This window comes from Somniosus microcephalus, unplaced genomic scaffold (genome assembly GCF_052327205.1).
Source record: "Somniosus microcephalus isolate GS21.2 unplaced genomic scaffold, FLI_Smic_1.0 unresolved_chr5, whole genome shotgun sequence".
Classification (NCBI taxonomy): domain Eukaryota; kingdom Metazoa; phylum Chordata; class Chondrichthyes; order Squaliformes; family Somniosidae; genus Somniosus; species Somniosus microcephalus.
In genome coordinates this window covers 42,211,272-42,230,187 of record NW_028225183.1, presented here as the reverse complement: position 1 = coordinate 42,230,187, position 18,916 = coordinate 42,211,272, and the positions used below count along the sequence as shown (strand labels likewise).

Sequence of the window (18,916 nt, the reverse complement as noted above, 5' to 3'; positions counted from 1 at the left end):
TCTCATTTTCTCTCTCCCTCCGCAGTGCCCCACACAACAGGCAAACAGAAGGAGACCACTCTACTAACGAGGAACTGGTGCAGGGAGTTGTTATAAATTTCGTCATGTACATATTTTAAAATTATTTTCGTTCATTTTGTTCTATTCAACTTTTCCCAGGATCTTTTTAAGGAGCTGCCCAAAGGTTTAAAATTGGGGATGTTAAAAATTCTCCCCGTCGGGGAATTGAACCCCGGTCTCCCGCGTGACAGGCGGGGATACTCACCACTATGCTAACGAGGAACTGAAAGGTGCCGAATCTGTCAGAGCAAAAATCGACCTGTGAACAGATGGACAGAGGCAGAAGGGACAGAAATGAGAATAAGAACAGAAGGAATAGGAGCAGGAGTGGGCCATTCGGCCCCTCGAGCCTGCCCCACCATTCAATACGCTCATGGCTGATCAGATCTTCTACTCAACGCCACTTTCCTGCCCGCTCCCCATAACCCTTGACTCCACTGCAGCTCAAATATATGTCTATCTCCACCTTGAATATATTCAGTGACTCCGCCTCCACAGCTCTCTGGGGTAGAGGATTCCAAAGATTCACGACATTCTGAGAGAAGAAATTCCTCCTCATCTCCGTTTTAAATGGGCGACCGGATATCCTGGAGCTTTGCCCCCTAGTTGTAGATTCCCCCAGGAGGGGAAACATCCTCCCTGCATCTATCCTGTCAAGCACCCTCAGAATCCTATACAGAGAGAGACAGGGACAAAGAGGGAGACAAAGATAGAAATACAGAGCGAGACACTCAGTTTGACGTCTTGCAGAGTGGTCCGAGGGATAAGGAACTTCAGTTATGTTGAGAGTTTGTGATTGTTTTCCTCAGACGGTTAAGAGGAAATATAATAAGAGGCTTTCAAAATTACAAGGGGATTTGATTGAGGTAATAAGGAGAAACGCTTGCCAGTGGCAGATATGACGGTAACCAGAGGAGACCAATTGAAGATAACAGAATCAGTATGGGGAGAATTGTATTACGCAGCAAGGGCTCAGGCCTACTGAATATCTTACTGCTTAGAAATGTTATCACGGCCCAACTCTCTCTCACTAAAGTCTTGCACACGTTGCTGACTTTCAAATGTTGCATTCTTCACACTGGCGTTGAGTTGATTGATAGCCGTGCTGTGATAAGCTAAGTTTGTTAGGGGGGGTGCAGCCTGCAAGAAAATACATGGAAGTTTGATAATAACCGTGACTGTTCTGACACTGTCAGCTGCAGTTAAATGTGGGCATGCACACGTTTAAATTGTCTCGTTCCAAATGTAATTTCCTGCTGACTTTGAAACAGCAGGCATTTTACAGAAGGCAAGGAAGTGCATTGTGCGCCTGTTGAGGCAGCAGCAGTGTTGAAATTGCAAAGGTTGATCAGGAGCAGGCATTGCTTCGCGCGGGTGCATTGATTGGAGGCATTTCAAACAGCCTCAAAACGCTCTGTTCCCTAACCGGGAATCGAACCCGGGCCGCGGCGGTGAAAGCGCCGAATCTTAACCACTACACCACCAGTGAAGCTGCAAGAAGCTGCCTGCCAGCAAGCAGAGCAACGCAGACTTTCCTCCTTGCTGCTTTGAAATTCAGATCACTTTCGCGCCAGGCAAACTTTTCGTACAAGATGACATCTTTTAGACGAGTACACAAAGGACATGTTCACTAAACCACAGCATCAAGTGCGGGAAGGCGTCCATTTGCCATATATTTCCTTCTATGCTTTTCTCAGAGACAGAGGCATAAAGTCAGAGAGAAGCCGTCGGGGAAGTGAAAACTGAACATCATAATATCCACGACATTGTTGAGGAAATGGTTATGCAGTGCTTGAGACAAAGCAGCAAACACACACAAAATACCCGTATGTGCTCTCTTTGTGTGGGTATGTCTCAGATATCCATCTCAGTGTCATGCATTCATGGAGGCTGGCAGCACGGTGGGAGGCCATTCGGCCAATCGTGCCTGTGCTGTCTCTTTGAAAGAGCAGTCGTGCTTTCTCCCGCTGTTATCTCATTTTCTCTCTCCCTCCTCAGTGCCCCACACAACAGGCAAACAGAAGGAGAACACTCTACTAACGAGGAACTGATGCAGGGAGTTGTTATACATTTCGTCATGTACATATTTTAAAATTATTTTCGTTCATTTTGTTTTATTCAACTTTTCCCAGGGTCTTTTTAAGGAGCTGCCCAGAGGTTTAAAATTGGGGATGTTAAAAATTCTCCCCGTCGGGGAATTGAACCCCGGTCTCCCGCGTGACAGGCGGGGATACTCACCACTATACTAACGAGGAACTGAAAGGTGCCGAATCTGTCAGAGCAAAAATCGACCTGTGAACAGAGGGACAGAGGCTGAAGGGACAGAAATAAGAATATGAACAGAAGCAATAGGAGCAGGAGTGGCCCATTCGGCCCCTCGAGCCTGACCCGCCATTCAATAAGATCATGGCTGATCAGTTCTTCTACTCAACGCCACTTTCCTGCCCGCTCCCCATAACCCTTGACTCCACTGTAGCTCAAATATATGTCTGTCTCCACCTTGAATATATTCAATGACTCCGCCTCCACAGCTCTCTGGGGTAGAGGATTCCAAAGATTCACGACATTCTGAGAGAAGAAATTCCTCCTCATCTCCGTTTTAAATGGGCGACCTGATATCCTAGAGCTTTGCCCTCCAGTTGTAGATTCCCCCAGGAGGGGAAACATCCTCCCTGCATCTATCCTGTCAAGCACCCTCAGAATTATATACAGAGAGAGACAGGGACAAAGAGGGAGACAAAGATAGACATACAGAGCGAGACACTCAGTTTGACGTCTTGCAGAGTGGTCCGAGGGATAAGGAACTTCAGTTATGTTGAGAGTTTGTGATTGTTTTCCTCAGACGGTTAAGAGGAAATTTAATAAGAGGCTTTCAAAATTACAAGGGGATTTGATTGAGGTAATAAGGAGAAACGCTTGCCAGTGGCAGGTATGACGGTAACCAGAGGAGACCAATTGAAGATAACAGAATCAGTATGGGGAGAATTGTATTACGCAGCAAGGGCTCAGGCCTACTGAATATCTTACTGCTTAGAAATGTTATCACGGCCCAACTCTCTCTCACTAAAGTCTTGCACACGTTGCTGACTTTCAAATGTTGCATTCTTCACACTGGCGTTGAGTTGATTGATAGCCGTGCTGTGATAAGCTAAGTTTGTTAGGGGGGGTGCAGCCTGCAAGAAAATACATGGAAGTTTGATAATAACCGTGACTGTTCTGACACTGTCAGCTGCAGTTAAATGTGGGCATGCACACGTTTAAATTGTCTCGTTCCAAATGTAATTTCCTGCTGACTTTGAAACAGCAGGCATTTTACAGAAGGCAAGGAAGTGCATTGTGTACCTGTTGAGGCAGCAGCAGTGTTGCAATTGCAAAGGTTGATCAGGAGCAGGCATTGCTTCGCGCGGGTGCATTGATTGGAGGCATTTCAAACAGCCCCAAAACGCACTGTTCTCTAACCGGGAATGGAACCCGGGCCGCGGCGGTGAAAGCGCCGAATCTTAACCACTAGACCACCAGGGAAGCTGCAAGATGTTACCTGCCATCAAGCAGAGCAACGCAGACTTTCCTCCTTGCTGCTTTGAAATTCAGATCACTTTCACGCCAGGCAAACTTTTCGAACAAGATGACATCTTTTAGACGAGAACACAAAGGACATGTTCACTAAACCACAGCATCAAGTGCGGGAAGGCGTCCATTTGCCATATATTTCCTTCTATGCTTTTCTCAGAGACAGAGGCATAAAGTCAGAGGGAAGCCGTCGGGGAAGTGAAAACTGAACATCATAATATCCACGACATTGTAGAGGAAATGGTTATGCAGTGCTTGAGACAAAGCAGCAAACACACACAAAATACCCGTATGTGCTCTCTTTGTGTGGGTATGTCTCAGATATCCATCTCAGTGTCATGCATTCATGGACGCTGGCAGCACGGTGGGAGGCCATTCGGCCAATCGTGCCTGTGCTGTCTCTTTGAAAGAGCAGTAGTGCTTTCTCCCGCTGTTATCTCATTTTCTCTCTCCCTCCTCAGTGCCCCACACAACAGGCAAACAGAAGGAGAACACTCTACTAACGAGGAACTGGTGCAGGGAGTTGTTATAAATTTCGTCATGTACATATTTTAAAATTATTTTCGTTCATTTTGTTCTTTCAACTTTTCCCAGGGTCTTTTTAAGGAGCTGCCCAGAGGTTTAAAATTGGGGATGTTAAAAATTCTCCCCGTCGGGGAATTGAACCCCGGTCTCCCGCGTGACAGGCGGGGATACTCACCACTATACTAACGAGGAACTGAAAGGTGCCGAATCTGTCAGAGCAAAAATCGACCTGTGAACAGAGGGACAGAGGCTGAAGGGACAGAAATAAGAATATGAACAGAAGCAATAGGAGCAGGAGTGGCCCATTCGGCCCCTCGAGCCTGCCCCGCCATTCAATAAGATCATGGCTGATCAGTTCTTCTACTCAACGCCACTTTCCTGCCCGCTCCCCATAACCCTTGACTCCACTGTAGCTCAAATATATGTCTGTCTCCACCTTGAATATATTCAATGACTCCGCCTCCACAGCTCTCTGGGGTAGAGGATTCCAAAGATTCACGACATTCTGAGAGAAGAAATTCCTCCTCATCTCCGTTTTAAATGGGCGACCGGATATCCTAGAGCTTTGCCCTCCAGTTGTAGATTCCCCCAGGAGGGGAAACATCCTCCCTGCATCTATCCTGTCAAGCACCCTCAGAATTATATACAGAGAGAGACAGGGACAAAGAGGGAGACAAAGATAGACATACAGAGCGAGACACTCAGTTTGACGTCTTGCAGAGTGGTCCGAGGGATAAGGAACTTCAGTTATGTTGAGAGTTTGTGATTGTTTTCCTCAGACGGTTAAGAGGAAATTTAATAAGAGGCTTTCAAAATTACAAGGGGATTTGATTGAGGTAATAAGGAGAAACGCTTGCCAGTGGCAGGTATGACGGTAACCAGAGGAGACCAATTGAAGATAACAGAATCAGTATGGGGAGAATTGTATTACGCAGCAAGGGCTCAGGCCTACTGAATATCTTACTGCTTAGAAATGTTATCACGGCCCAACTCTCTCTCACTAAAGTCTTGCACACGTTGCTGACTTTCAAATGTTGCATTCTTCACACTGGCGTTGAGTTGATTGATAGCCGTGCTGTGATAAGCTAAGTTTGTTAGGGGGGGTGCAGCCTGCAAGAAAATACATGGAAGTTTGATAATAACCGTGACTGTTCTGACACTGTCAGCTGCAGTTAAATGTGGGCATGCACACGTTTAAATTGTCTCGTTCCAAATGTAATTTCCTGCTGACTTTGAAACAGCAGGCATTTTACAAAAGGCAAGGAAGTGCATTGTGTACCTGTTGAGGCAGCAGCAGTGTTGCAATTGCAAAGGTTGATCAGGAGCAGGCATTGCTTCGCGCGGGTGCATTGATTGGAGGCATTTCAAACAGCCCCAAAACGCACTGTTCCCTAATCGGGAATCGAACCCGGGCCGCGGCGGTGAAAGCGCCGAATCTTAACCACTAGACCACCAGGGAAGCTGCAAGATGTTACCTGCCAGCAAGCAGAGCAACGCAGACTTTCCTCCTTGCTGCTTTGAAATTCAGATCACTTTCACGCCAGGCAAACTTTTCGAACAAGATGACATCTTTTAGACGAGAACACAAAGGACATGTTCACTAAACCACAGCATCAAGTGCGGGAAGGCGTCCATTTGCCATATATTTCCTTCTATGCTTTTCTCAGAGACAGAGGCATAAAGTCAGAGAGAAGCCGTCGGGGAAGTGAAAACTGAACATCATAATATCCACGACATTGTAGAGGAAATGGTTATGCAGTGCTTGAGACAAAGCAGCAAACACACACAAAATACCCGTATGTGCTCTCTTTGTGTGGGTATGTCTCAGATATCCATCTCAGTGTCATGCATTCATGGACGCTGGCAGCACGGTGGGAGGCCATTCGGCCAATCGTGCCTGTGCTGTCTCTTTGAAAGAGCAGTAGTGCTTTCTCCCGCTGTTATCTCATTTTCTCTCTCCCTCCTCAGTGCCCCACACAACAGGCAAACAGAAGGAGAACACTCTACTAACGAGGAACTGGTGCAGGGAGTTGTTATACATTTCGTCATGTACATATTTTAAAATTATTTTCGTTCATTTTGTTCTTTCAACTTTTCCCAGGGTCTTTTTAAGGAGCTGCCCAAAGGTTTAAAATTGGGGATGTTAAAAATTCTCCCCGTCGGGGAATTGAACCCCGGTCTCCCGCGTGACAGGCGGGGATACTCACCACTATACTAACGAGGAACTGAAAGGTGCCGAATCTGTCAGAGCAAAAATCGACCTGTGAACAGAGGGACAGAGGCTGAAGGGACAGAAATAAGAATATGAACAGAAGCAATAGGAGCAGGAGTGGCCCATTCGGCCCCTCGAGCCTGCCCCGCCATTCAATAAGATCATGGCTGATCAGTTCTTCTACTCAACACCACTTTCCTGCCCGCTCCCCATAACCCTTGACTCCACTGTAGCTCAAATATATGTCTGTCTCCACCTTGAATATATTCAATGACTCCGCCTCCACAGCTCTCTGGGGTAGAGGATTCCAAAGATTCACGACATTCTGAGAGAAGAAATTCCTCCTCATCTCCGTTTTAAATGGGCGACCGGATATCCTAGAGCTTTGCCCTCCAGTTGTAGATTCCCCCAGGAGGGGAAACATCCTCCCTGCATCTATCCTGTCAAGCACCCTCAGAATTATATACAGAGAGAGACAGGGACAAAGAGGGAGACAAAGATAGACATACAGAGCGAGACACTCAGTTTGGCGTCTTGCAGAGTGGTCCGAGGGATAAGGAACTTCAGTTATGTTGAGAGTTTGTGATTGTTTTCCTCAGACGGTTAAGAGGAAATTTAATAAGAGGCTTTCAAAATTACAAGGGGATTTGATTGAGGTAATAAGGAGAAACGCTTGCCAGTGGCAGGTATGACGGTAACCAGAGGAGACCAATTGAAGATAACAGAATCAGTATGGGGAGAATTGTATTACGCAGCAAGGGCTCAGGCCTACTGAATATCTTACTGCTTAGAAATGTTATCACGGCCCAACTCTCTCTCACTAAAGTCTTGCACACGTTGCTGACTTTCAAATGTTGCATTCTTCACACTGGCGTTGAGTTGATTGATAGCCGTGCTGTGATAAGCTAAGTTTGTTAGGGGGGGTGCAGCCTGCAAGAAAATACATGGAAGTTTGATAATAACCGTGACTGTTCTGACACTGTCAGCTGCAGTTAAATGTGGGCATGCACACGTTTAAATTGTCTCGTTCCAAATGTAATTTCCTGCTGACTTTGAAACAGCAGGCATTTTACAGAAGGCAAGGAAGTGCATTGTGTACCTGTTGAGGCAGCAGCAGTGTTGCAATTGCAAAGGTTGATCAGGAGCAGGCATTGCTTCGCGCGGGTGCATTGATTGGAGGCATTTCAAACAGCCTCAAAACGCACAGTTCTCTAACCGGGAATGGAACCCGGGCCGCGGCGGTGAAAGCGCCGAATCTTAACCAATAGACCACCAGGGAAGCTGCAAGATGTTACCTGCCAGCAAGCAGAGCAACGCAGACTTTCCTCCTTGCTGCTTTGAAATTCAGATCACTTTCACGCCAGGCAAACTTTTCGAACAAGATGACATCTTTTAGACGAGAACACAAAGGACATGTTCACTAAACCACAGCATCAAGTGCGGGAAGGCGTCCATTTGCCATATATTTCCTTCTATGCTTTTCTCAGAGACAGAGGCATAAAGTCAGAGAGAAGCCGTCGGGGAAGTGAAAACTGAACATCATAATATCCACGACATTGTAGAGGAAATGGTTATGCAGTGCTTGAGACAAAGCAGCAAACACACACAAAATACCCGTATGTGCTCTCTTTGTGTGGGTATGTCTCAGATATCCATCTCAGTGTCATGCATTCATGGACGCTGGCAGCACGGTGGGAGGCCATTCGGCCAATCGTGCCTGTGCTGTCACTTTGAAAGAGCAGTCGTGCTTTCTCCCGCTGTTATCTCATTTTCTCTCTCCCTCCTCAGTGCCCCACACAACAGGCAAACAGAAGGAGAACACTCTACTAACGAGGAACTGGTGCAGGGAGTTGTTATACATTTCGTCATGTACATATTTTAAAATTATTTTCGTTCATTTTGTTCTTTCAACTTTTCCCAGGGTCTTTTTAAGGAGCTGCCCAGAGGTTTAAAATTGGGGATGTTAAAAATTCTCCCCGTCGGGGAATTGAACCCCGGTCTCCCGCGTGACAGGCGGGGATACTCACCACTATACTAACGAGGAACTGAAAGGTGCCGAATCTGTCAGAGCAAAAATCGACCTGTGAACAGAGGGACAGAGGCTGAAGGGACAGAAATAAGAATATGAACAGAAGCAATAGGAGCAGGAGTGGCCCATTCGGCCCCTCGAGCCTGCCCCTCCATTCAATAAGATCATGGCTGATCAGTTCTTCTACTCAACGCCACTTTCCTGCCCGCTCCCCATAACCCTTGACTCCACTGTAGCTCAAATATATGTCTGTCTCCACCTTGAATATATTCAATGACTCCGCCTCCACAGCTCTCTGGGGTAGAGGATTCCAAAGATTCACGACATTCTGAGAGAAGAAAGTCCTCCTCATCTCCGTTTTAAATGGGCGACCGGATATCCTGGAGCTTTGCCCCCTAGTTGTAGATGCCCCCAGGAGGGGAAACATCCTCCCTGCATCTATCCTGTCAAGCACCCTCAGAATCCTATACAGAGAGAGACAGGGACAAAGAGGGAGACAAAGATAGACATACAGAGCGAGACACTCAGTTTGACGTCTTGCAGAGTGGTCCGAGGGATAAGGAACTTCAGTTATGTTGAGAGTTTGTGATTGTTTTCCTCAGACGGTTAAGAGGAAATTTAATAAGAGGCTTTCAAAATTACAAGAGGATTTGATTGAGGTAATAAGGAGAAACGCTTGCCAGTGGCAGGTATGACGGTAACCAGAGGAGACCAATTGAAGATAACAGAATCAGTATGGGGAGAATTGTATTACGCAGCAAGGGCTCAATACATTTCGTCATGTACATATTTTAAAATTATTTTCGTTCATTTTGTTCTGTTCAACTTTTCCCAGGGTCTTTTTAAGGAGCTGCCCAAAGGTTTAAAATTGGGGATGTTAAAAATTCTCCCCGTCGGGGAATTGAACCCCGGTCTCCCGCGTGACAGGCGGGGATACTCACCACTATACTAACGAGGAACTGAAAGGTGCCGCATCTGTCAGAGCAAAAATCGACCTGTGAACAGAGGGACAGAGGCAGAAGGGACAGAAATAAGAACAGAAGGAATAGGAGCAGGAGTGGGCCATTCGGCCCCTCGAGCCTGCCCCGCCATTCAATAAGATCATGGCTGATCAGTTCTTCTACTCAACGCCACTTTCCTGCCCGCTCCCCATAACCCTTGACTCCACTGTAGCTCAAATATATGTCTGTCTCCACCTTGAATATATTCAATGACTCCGCCTCCACAGCTCTCTGGGGTAGAGGATTCCAGGGATTCACGACATTCTGAGAGAAGAAATTCCTCCTCATCTCCGTTTTAAATGGGCGACCGGATATCCTGGAGCTCTGCCCCCTAGTTGTAGATTCCCCCAGGAGGGGAAACATCCTCCCTGCATCTATCCTGTCAAGCACCCTCAGAATCCTATACAGAGAGAGACAGGGACAAAGAGGGAGACAAAGATAGACATACAGAGCGAGACACTCAATTTGACGTCTTGCAGAGTGGTCCGAGGGATAAGGAACTTCAGTTATGTTGAGAGTTTGTGATTGTTTTCCTCAGACGATTAAGAGGAAATTTAATAAGAGGCTTTCAAAATTACAAGGGGATTTGATTGAGGTAATAAGGAGAAACGCTTGCCAGTGGCAGGTATGACGGTAACCAGAGGAGACCAATTGAAGATAACAGAATCAGTATGGGGAGAATTGTATTACGCAGCAAAGGCTCAGGCCTACTGAATATCTTACTGCTTAGAAATGTTATCACGGCCCAACTCTCTCTCACTAAAGTCTTGCACACGTTGCTGACTTTCAAATGTTGCATTCTTCACACTGGCGTTGAGTTGATTGATCGCCGTGCTGTGATAAGCTAAGTTTGTTAGGGGGGTGCAGCCTGCAAGAAAATACATGGAAGTTTGATAATAACCGTGACTGTTCTGACACTGTCAGCTGCAGTTAAATGTGGGCATGTACACGTTTAAATTGTCTCGTTCCAAATGTAATTTCCTGCTGACTTTGAAACAGCAGGCATTTTACAGAAGGCAAGGAAGTGCATTGTGCACCTGTTGATGCAGCAGCAGTGTTGAAATTGCAAAGGTTGATCAGGAGCAGGCATTGCTTCGCGCATTGATTGGAGACATTTCAAACAGCCTCAAAACGCACTGTTCCCTAACCGGGAATCGAACCCGGGCCGCGGCGGTGAAAGCGCCGAATCCTAACCACTAGACCACCAGGGAAGCTGCAAGAAGCTGCCTGCCAGCAAGCAGAGCAACGCAGACTTTCCTCCTTGCTGCTTTGAAATTCAGATCACTTTCACGCCAGGCAAACTTTTCGGACAAGATGTCATCTTTTAGACGAGAACACAAAGGACATGTTCACTAAACCACAGCATCAAGTGCGGGAAGGCGTCCATTTGCCATATATTTCCTTCTATGCTTTTCTCAGAGACAGAGGCATAAAGTCAGAGAGAAGCCGTCGGGGAAGTGAAAACTGAACATCATAATATCCACGACATTGTCGAGGAAATGGTTATGCAGTGCTTGAGACAAAGCAGCAAACACACACAAAATACCCGTATGTGCTCTCTTTGTGTGGGTATGTCTCAGATATCCATCTCAGTGTCATGCATTCATGGAGGCTGGCAGCACGGTGGGAGGCCATTCGGCCAATCGTGCCTGTGCTGTCTCTTTGAAAGAGCAGTCGTGCTTTCTCCCGCTGTTATCTCATTTTCTCTCTCCCTCCTCAGTGCCCCACACAACAGGCAAACAGAAGGAGAACACTCTGCTAACGAGGAACTGGTGCAGGGAGTTGTTATAAATTTCGTCATGTACATATTTTAAAATTATTTTCGTTCATTTTGTTCTATTCAACTTTTCCCAGGGTCTTTTTAAGGAGCTGCCCAAAGGTTTAAAATTGGGGATGTTAAAAATTCTCCCCGTCGGGGAATTGAACCCCGGTCTCCCGCGTGACAGGCGGGGATACTCACCACTATACTAACGAGGAACTGAAAGATGCCGAATCTGTCAGAGCAGAAATCGACCTGTAAACAGAGAGACAGAGGCTGAAGGGACAGAAATAAGAACAGAAGGAATAGGAGCAGGAGTGGGCCATTCGGCCCCTCGAGCCTGCCCCGCCATTCAATAAGATCATGGCTGATCAGTTCTTCTACTCAACGCCACTTGCCTGCCCGCTCCCCATAACCCTTGACTCCACTGTAGCTCAAATATATGTCTGTCTCCACCTTGAATATATTCAATGACTCCACCTCCACAGCTCTCTGGGGTAGAGGATTCCAGGGATTCACGACATTCTGAGAGAAGAAATTCCTCCTCATCTCCGTTTTAAATGGGCGACCGGATATCCTGGAGCTCTGCCCCCTAGTTGTAGATTCCCCAAGGAGGGGAAACATCCTCCCTGCATCTATCCTGTCAAGCACCCTCAGAATCCTATACAGAGAGAGACAGGGACAAAGAGGGAGACAAAGATAGACATACAGAGCGAGACACTCAGTTTGACGTCTTGCAGAGTGGTCCGAGGGATAAGGAACTTCAGTTATGTTGAGAGTTTGTGATTGTTTTCCTCAGACGGTTAAGAGGAAATTTAATAAGAGGCTTTCAAAATTACAAGGGGATTTGATTGAGGTAATAAGGAGAAACGCTTGCCAGTGGCAGGTATGACGGTAACCAGAGGAGACCAATTGAAGATAACAGAATCAGTATGGGGAGAATTGTATTACGCAGCAAAGGCTCAGGCCTACTGAATATCTTACTGCTTAGAAATGTTATCACGGCCCAACTCTCTCTCACTAAAGTCTTGCACACGTTGCTGACTTTCAAATGTTGCATTCTTCACACTGGCGTTGAGTTGATTGATCGCCGTGCTGTGATAAGCTAAGTTTGTTAGGGGGGTGCAGCCTGCAAGAAAATACATGGAAGTTTGATAATAACCGTGACTGTTCTGACACTGTCAGCTGCAGTTAAATGTGGGCATGTACACGTTTAAATTGTCTCGTTCCAAATGTAATTTCCTGCTGACTTTGAAACAGCAGGCATTTTACAGAAGGCAAGGAAGTGCATTGTGCACCTGTTGATGCAGCAGCAGTGTTGAAATTGCAAAGGTTGATCAGGAGCAGGCATTGCTTCGCGCGGGTGCATTGATTGGAGACATTTCAAACAGCCTCAAAACGCACTGTTCCCTAACCGGGAATCGAACCCGGGCCGCGGCGGTGAAAGCGCCGAATCCTAACCACTAGACCACCAGGGAAGCTGCAAGAAGCTGCCTGCCAGCAAGCAGAGCAACGCAGACTTTCCTCCTTGCAGCTTTGAAATTCAGATCACTTTCACGCCAGGCAAACTTTTCGGACAAGATGTCATCTTTTAGACGAGAACACAAAGGACATGTTCACTAAACCACAGCATCAAGTGCGGGAAGGCGTCCATTTGCCATATATTTCCTTCTATGCTTTTCTCAGAGACAGAGGCATAAAGTCAGAGAGAAGCCGTCGGGGAAGTGAAAACTGAACATCATAATATCCACGACATTGTCGAGGAAATGGTTATGCAGTGCTTGAGACAAAGCAGCAAACACACACAAAATACCCGTATGTGCTCTCTTTGTGTGGGTATGTCTCAGATATCCATCTCAGTGTCATGCATTCATGGAGGCTGGCAGCACGGTGGGAGGCCATTCGGCCAATCGTGCCTGTGCTGTCTCTTTGAAAGAGCAGTCGTGCTTTCTCCCGCTGTTATCTCATTTTCTCTCTCCCTCCTCAGTGCCCCACACAACAGGCAAACAGAAGGAGAACACTCTGCTAACGAGGAACTGGTGCAGGGAGTTGTTATAAATTTCGTCATGTACATATTTTAAAATTATTTTCGTTCATTTTGTTCTATTCAACTTTTCCCAGGATCTCTTTAAGGAGCTGCCCAAAGGTTTAAAATTTGGGATGTTAAAAATTCTCCCCGTCGGGGAATTGAACCCCGGTCTCCCGCGTGACAGGCGGGGATACTCACCACTATACTAACGAGGAACTGAAAGATGCCGAATCTGTCAGAGCAAAAATCGACCTGTGAACAGAGGGACAGAGGCAGAAGGGACAGAAATAAGAACAGAAGGAATAGGAGCAGGAGTGGGCCATTCGGCCCCCCGAGCCTGCCCCGCCATTCAATAAGATCATGGCTGATCAGATCTTGTACTCAACGCCACTTTCCTGCCCGCTCCCCATAACCCTTGACTCCACTGCAGCTCAAATATATGTCTATCTCCACCTTGAATATATTCAGTGGCTCCGCCTCCACAGCTCTCTGGGGTAGAGGATTCCAAAGATTCACGACATTCTCAGAGAACAAATTCCTCCTCATCTCCGTTTTAAATGGGCGACCGGATATCCTGGAGCTTTGCCCCCTAGTTGTAGATTCCCCCAGGAGGGGAAACATCCTCCCTGCATCTATCCTGTCAAGCACCCTCAGAATCCTATACAGAGAGAGACAGGGACAAAGAGGGAGACAAAGATAGACATACAGAGCGAGACAGTCAGTTTGACGTCTTGCAGAGTGGTCCGAGGGATAAGGAACTTCAGTTATGTTGAGAGTTTGTGATTGTTTTCCTCAGACGGTTAAGAGGAAATTTAATAAGAGGCTTTCAAAATTACAAGGGATTTGATTGAGGTAATAAGGAGAAACGCTTGCCAGTGGCAGGTATGACGGTAACCAGAGGAGACCAATTGAAGATAGCAGAATCAGTATGGGGAGAATTGTATTACGCAGCAAGGGCTCAGGCCTACTGAATATCTTACTGCTTAGAAATGTTATCACGGCCCAACTCTCTCTCACTAAAGTCTTGCACACGTTGCTAACTTTCAAATGTTGCATTCTTCAAACTGGCGTTGAGTTGATTGATAGCCGTGCTGTGATAAGCTAAGTTTGTTAGGGGGTGCAGCCTGCAAGAAAATACATGGAAGTTTGATAATAACCGTGACTGTTCTGACACTGTCAGCTGCAGTTAAATGTGGGCATGTACACGTTTAAATTGTCTCGTCCCAAATGTAATTTCCTGCTGACTTTGAAACAGCAGGCATTTTACAAAAGGCAAGGAAGTGCATTGTGCACCTGTTGAGGCAGCAGCAGTGTTGAAATTGCAAAGGTTGATCAGGAGCAGGCATTGCTTCGCGCGGGTGCATTGATTGGAGGCATTTCAAACAGCCTCAAAACGCACTGTTCCCTAATCGGGAATCGAACCCGGGCCGCGGCAGTGAAAGCGCCGAATCTTAACCACTAGACCACCAGGGAAGCTGCAAAAAGCTGCCTGCCAGCAAGCAGAGCAACGCAGACTTTCCTCCTTGCTGCTTTGAAATTCAGATCACTTTCACGCCAGGCAAACTTTTCGTACAAGATGACATCTTTTAGACGAGAACACAAAGGACATGTTCACTAAGCCACAGCATCAAGTGCGGGAAGGGGTCCATTTGCCATATATTTCCTTCTATGCTTTTCTCAGAGACAGAGGCATAAAGTCAGAGAGAAGCCGTCGGGGAAGTGAAAACTGAACATCATAATATCCACGACATTGTCCAGGAAATGGTTATGCAGTGCTTGAGACAAAGCAGCAAACACACACAAAATACCCGTATGTGCTCTCTTTGTGTGGGTATGTCTCAGATATCCATCTCAGTGTCATGCATTCATGGAGGCTGGCAGCACGGTGGGAGGCCATTCGGCCAATCGTGCCTGTGCTGTCTCTTTGAAAAAGCAGTCGTGCTTTCATCCGCTGTTATCTCATTTTCTCTCTCCCTCCTCAGTGCCCCACACAACAGGCAAACAGAAGGAGAACACTCTACTAACGAGGAACTGGTGCAGGGAGTTGTTATAAATTTCGTCATGTACATATTTTAAAATTATTTTTGTTCATTTTGTTCTATTCAACTTTTCCCAGGGTCTTTTTAAGGAGCTGCCCAAAGGTTTAAAATTGGGGATGTTAAAAATTCTCCCCGTCGGGGAATTGAACCCCGGTCTCCCGCGTGACAGGCGGGGATACTCACCACTATACTAACGAGGAACTGAAAGGTGCCGAATCTGTCAGAGCAAAAATCGACCTGTGAACAGAGGGACAGAGGCAGAAGGGACAGAAATAAGAACAGAAGGAATCGGAGCAGGAGTGGGCCATTCGGCCCCTCGAGCCTGCCCCGCCATTCAATAAGATCATGGCTGATCAGATCTTGTACTCAACGCCACTTTCCTGCCCGCTCCCCATAACCCTTGACTCCACTGCAGCTCAAATATATGTCTATCTCCACCTTGAATATATTCAGTGGCTCCGCCTCCACAGCTCTCTGGGGTAGAGGATTCCAAAGATTCACGACATTCTGAGAGAACAAATTCCTCCTCATCTCCGTTTTAAATGGGCGACCGGATATCCTGGAGCTTTGCCCCCGAGTTGTAGATTCCCCCAGGAGGGGAAACATCCTCCCTGCATCTATCCTGTCAAGCACCCTCAGAATCCTATACAGAGAGAGACAGGGACAAAGAGGGAGACAAAGATAGACATACAGAGCGAGACAGTCAGTTTGACGTCTTGCAGAGTGGTCCGAGGGATAAGGAACTTCAGTTATGTTGAGAGTTTGTGATTGTTTTCCTCAGACGGTTAAGAGGAAATTTAATAAGAGGCTTTCAAAATTACAAGGGGATTTGATTGAGGTAATAAGGAGAAACGCTTGCCAGTGGCAGGTATGACGGTAACCAGAGGAGACCAATTGAAGATAGCAGAATCAGTATGGGGAGAATTGTATTACGCAGCAAGGGCTCAGGCCTACTGAATATCTTACTGCTTAGAAATGTTATCACGGTCCAACTCTCTCTCACTAAAGTCTTGCACACGTTGCTAACTTTCAAATGTTGCATTCTTCAAACTGGCGTTGAGTTGATTGATAGCCGTGCTGTGATAAGCTAAGTTTGTTAGGGGGGTGCAGCCTGCAAGAAAATACATGGAAGTTTGATAATAACCGTGACTGTTCTGACACTGTCAGCTGCAGTTAAATGTGGGCATGTACACGTTTAAATTGTCTCGTCCCAAATGTAATTTCCTGCTGACTTTGAAACAGCAGGCATTTTACAAAAGGCAAGGAAGTGCATTGTGCACCTGTTGAGGCAGCAGCAGTGTTGAAATTGCAAAGGTTGATCAGGAGCAGGCATTGCTTCGCGCGGGTGCATTGATTGGAGGCATTTCAAACAGCCTCAAAACGCACTGTTCCCTAATCGGGAATCGAACCCGGGCCGCGGCAGTAAAAGCGCCGAATCTTAACCACTAGACCACCAGGGAAGCTGCAAAAAGCTGCAAGAAGCTGCCTGCCAGCAAGCAGAGCAACGCAGACTTTCCTCCTTGCTGCTTTGAAATTCAGATCACTTTCACGCCAGGCAAACTTTTCGTACAAGATGACATCTTTTAGACGAGAACACAAAGGACATGTTCACTAAGCCACAGCATCAAGTGCGGGAAGGGGTCCATTTGCCATATATTTCCTTCTATGCTTTTCTCAGAGACAGAGGCATAAAGTCAGAGAGAAGCCGTCGGGGAAGTGAAAACTGAACATCATAATATCCACGACATTGTCCAGGAAATGGTTATGCAGTGCTTGAGACAAAGCAGCAAACACACACAAAATACCCGTATGTGCTCTCTTTGTGTGGGTATGTCTCAGATATCCATCTCAGTGTCATGCATTCATGGAGGCTGGCAGCACGGTGGGAGGCCATTCGGCCAATCGTGCCTGTGCTGTCTCTTTGAAAGAGCAGTCGTGCTTTCATCCGCTGTTATCTCATTTTCTCTCTCCCTCCTCAGTGCCCCACACAACAGGCAAACAGAAGGAGAACACTCTACTAACGAGGAACTGGTGCAGGGAGTTGTTATAAATTTCGTCATGTACATATTTTAAAATTATTTTTGTTCATTTTTTTCTATTCAACTTTTCCCAGGGTCTTTTTAAGGAGCTGCCCAAAGGTTTAAAATTGGGGATGTTAAAAATTCTCCCCGTCGGGGAATTGAACCCCGGTCTCCCGCGTGACAGGCGGGGATACTCACCACTATACTAACGAGGAACTGAAAGGTGCCGAATCTGTCAGAGCAAAAATCGACCTGTGAACAGAGGGACAGAGGCAGAAGGGACAGAAATTAGAATAAGAACAGAAGGAACAGGAGCAGGAGTGGGCCATTCGGCCCCTCGAGCCTGCCCCGCCATTCAATAAGATCATGGCTGATCAGATCTTATACTCAACGCCACTTTCCTGCCCGCTCCCCATAACCCTTGACTCCACTGCAGCTCAAATATATGTCTATCTCCACCTTGAATATATTCAGTGGCTCCGCCTCCACAGCTCTCTGGGGTAGAGGATTCCAAAGATTCACGACATTCTGAGAGAACAAATTCCTCCTCATCTCCGTTTTAAATGGGCGACCGGATATCCTGGAGCTTTGCCCCCGAGTTGTAGATTCCCCCAGGAGGATAAACATCCTCCCTGCATCTATCCTGTCAAGCACCCTCAGAATCCTATACAGAGAGAGACAGGGACAAAGAGGGAGACAAAGATAGACATACAGAGCGAGACAGTCAGTTTGACGTCTTGCAGAGTGGTCCGAGGGATAAGGAACTTCAGTTATGTTGAGAGTTTGTGATTGTTTTCCTCAGACGGTTAAGAGGAAATTTAATAAGAGGCTTTCAAAATTACAAGGGGATTTGATTGAGGTAATAAGGAGAAACGCTTGCCAGTGGCAGGTATGACGGTAACCAGAGGAGACCAATTGAAGATAGCAGGATCAATATGGGGAGAATTGTATTACGCAGCAAGGGCTCAGGCCTACTGAATATCTTACTGCTTAGAAATGTTATCACGGCCCAACTCTCTCTCACTAAAGTCTTGCACACGTTGCTAACTTTCAAATGTTGCATTCTTCAAACTGGCGTTGAGTTGATTGATAGCCGTGCTGTGATAAGCTAAGTTTGTTAGGGGGGTGCAGCCTGCAAGAAAATACATGGAAGTTTGATAATAACAGTGACTGTTCTGACACTGTCAGCTGCAGTTAAATGTGGGCATGTACACGTTTAAATTGTCTCGTCCCAAATGTAATTTCCTGCTGACTTTGAAACAGCAGGCATTTTACAAAAGGCAAGGAAGTGCATTGTGTACCTGTTGAGGCAGCAGCAGTGTTGAAATTGCAAAGGTTGATCTGGAGCAGGCATTGCTTCGCGCGGGTGCATTGATTGGAGGCATTTCAAACAGCCTCAAAACGCACTGTTCCCTAACCGGGAATCGAACCCGGGCCGCGGCAGTGAAAGCGCCGAATCTTAACCACTAGACCACCAGGGAAGCTGCAAAAAGCTGCCTGCCAGCAAGCAGAGCAACGCAGACTTTCCTCCTTGCTGCTTTGAAATTCAGATCACTTTCACGCCAGGCAAACTTTTCGTACAAGATGACATCTTTTAGACGAGAACACAAAGGACATGTTCACTAAGCCACAGCATCAAGTGCGGGAAGGCGTCCATTTGCCATATATTTC

General features: G+C 46.6%; 11 non-coding genes across 11 annotated transcripts; all 11 read right to left on the bottom strand.

The window, feature by feature from the left end:
- Nucleotides 1-2,243: 2,243 nt before the first annotated feature.
- Nucleotides 2,244-2,315, bottom strand: trnad-guc (transfer RNA aspartic acid (anticodon GUC)). The gene has a single exon. It is a non-coding gene; the product is annotated as a tRNA-Asp (tRNA).
- A 1,960-nt stretch (nucleotides 2,316-4,275) lies between these two features.
- On the bottom strand, nucleotides 4,276-4,347 carry trnad-guc (transfer RNA aspartic acid (anticodon GUC)). Its single transcript has one exon. It is a non-coding gene; the product is annotated as a tRNA-Asp (tRNA).
- A 1,960-nt stretch (nucleotides 4,348-6,307) lies between these two features.
- trnad-guc (transfer RNA aspartic acid (anticodon GUC)) lies at nucleotides 6,308-6,379 on the bottom strand. The gene has a single exon. It is a non-coding gene; the product is annotated as a tRNA-Asp (tRNA).
- A 1,960-nt stretch (nucleotides 6,380-8,339) lies between these two features.
- On the bottom strand, nucleotides 8,340-8,411 carry trnad-guc (transfer RNA aspartic acid (anticodon GUC)). The gene has a single exon. It is a non-coding gene; the product is annotated as a tRNA-Asp (tRNA).
- Nucleotides 8,412-9,282: 871 nt separating this feature from the next.
- On the bottom strand, nucleotides 9,283-9,354 carry trnad-guc (transfer RNA aspartic acid (anticodon GUC)). Its single transcript has one exon. It is a non-coding gene; the product is annotated as a tRNA-Asp (tRNA).
- Nucleotides 9,355-10,536: 1,182 nt separating this feature from the next.
- trnae-uuc (transfer RNA glutamic acid (anticodon UUC)) lies at nucleotides 10,537-10,608 on the bottom strand. Its single transcript has one exon. It is a non-coding gene; the product is annotated as a tRNA-Glu (tRNA).
- Nucleotides 10,609-11,302: 694 nt separating this feature from the next.
- Nucleotides 11,303-11,374, bottom strand: trnad-guc (transfer RNA aspartic acid (anticodon GUC)). Its single transcript has one exon. It is a non-coding gene; the product is annotated as a tRNA-Asp (tRNA).
- A 1,188-nt stretch (nucleotides 11,375-12,562) lies between these two features.
- Nucleotides 12,563-12,634, bottom strand: trnae-uuc (transfer RNA glutamic acid (anticodon UUC)). Its single transcript has one exon. It is a non-coding gene; the product is annotated as a tRNA-Glu (tRNA).
- A 694-nt stretch (nucleotides 12,635-13,328) lies between these two features.
- trnad-guc (transfer RNA aspartic acid (anticodon GUC)) lies at nucleotides 13,329-13,400 on the bottom strand. Its single transcript has one exon. It is a non-coding gene; the product is annotated as a tRNA-Asp (tRNA).
- Nucleotides 13,401-15,352: 1,952 nt separating this feature from the next.
- trnad-guc (transfer RNA aspartic acid (anticodon GUC)) lies at nucleotides 15,353-15,424 on the bottom strand. The gene has a single exon. It is a non-coding gene; the product is annotated as a tRNA-Asp (tRNA).
- A 1,964-nt stretch (nucleotides 15,425-17,388) lies between these two features.
- trnad-guc (transfer RNA aspartic acid (anticodon GUC)) lies at nucleotides 17,389-17,460 on the bottom strand. The gene has a single exon. It is a non-coding gene; the product is annotated as a tRNA-Asp (tRNA).
- Between the last annotated feature and the right edge of the window lie 1,456 nt (nucleotides 17,461-18,916).